Source organism: Humulus lupulus, chromosome 1 (assembly GCF_963169125.1).
Source record: "Humulus lupulus chromosome 1, drHumLupu1.1, whole genome shotgun sequence".
Taxonomy (NCBI): Eukaryota; Viridiplantae; Streptophyta; class Magnoliopsida; order Rosales; family Cannabaceae; genus Humulus; species Humulus lupulus.
The window spans coordinates 302,104,279-302,105,312 of record NC_084793.1 but is presented as its reverse complement, the minus strand read 5'-3'; the positions used below and the strand labels follow the sequence as shown (position 1 = coordinate 302,105,312).

Here is a 1,034-nt window from a genome sequence, read left to right as displayed (position 1 = left end):
ATTCTTAAAATAAAGTAACATGTTTTCTATAATTTTCTTCAACTACCAACACAATAAAATAATTTCATCATTAGGTTATTTAATAATACTTTTCAATTATGGTCTAATAATTTAGACCATAATTGACAATTGCCACTAAATTGGTGCCAATTGATCTCTTTTCTTTTTTTCCCTTCCCCTGCTGGGATAAAATTTTACATTAACAAGAATAATATATATTTGAGAGAAAAAAAAATTATTGTGTGACAGTCAAAATAGTTGATGAGAAAGTCAAGTAAATTTATCAAGGAAAAAATTTATAAGGAAAAAGAATGGAGGACTTTTTTTTAAAAAAAAATTATAAGAGATTTTTTTAATATATATTTTAAAAAAATATATTTATAATTATTCTAAATTTTATAAAATTATACTATATATTTTTAGTAAAAAAATTAGACTACATTTTAATTTAGTTTTTTGTTTGAATCCAACCATGGAAAAATATAAATAAAAATATATATTTTTTATATCTTTAACTCCCAGATAAAGGGAAAATAACAATTTAGATAAGAAAAAAAAACACACATTATCACGCAGTGAATAGTGAATCTTTTTTTTTTATCATCACAAAGGGAATCAACCTGTTTAAATAATTTTTTAGTATATATTAAATAATTTCTAAATAACTAACAAAATTCCGTTGTCGTCCAGCGGTTAGGATATCTGGCTTTCACCCAGGAGACCCGGGTTCGATTCCCGGCAACGGAACTTTTTGCTTTTTTTTTGTCACATATTATTTTTTTATTTATTAATATATTAAACAATATATGTTTAATGTTGTCTATTATAATAGTCTACCAAAAATATTCAAAATTATTTGTCCAAAAAAATATATTCAAGATTCATGTATTTATTTCTAATGAACTGACACAATTTAAAAGAGTTTTGAATATGGAAGGTTTTCAAATAAGCCACAACGGGTCATAACAGGCTGAGTCAGATATGAGATTTATAGATAACTTCAAATAATATTTTTCGGTGGCATTGGGAGATGC

At 24.1% G+C, this 1,034-nt stretch overlaps 1 non-coding gene across 1 annotated transcript; it reads left to right on the top strand.

The window, feature by feature from the left end:
- Positions 1–675: 675 nt before the first annotated feature.
- TRNAE-UUC (transfer RNA glutamic acid (anticodon UUC)) lies at positions 676–747 on the top strand. The gene has a single exon. It is a non-coding gene; the product is annotated as a tRNA-Glu (tRNA).
- The last annotated feature ends 287 nt before the right edge of the window (positions 748–1,034 follow it).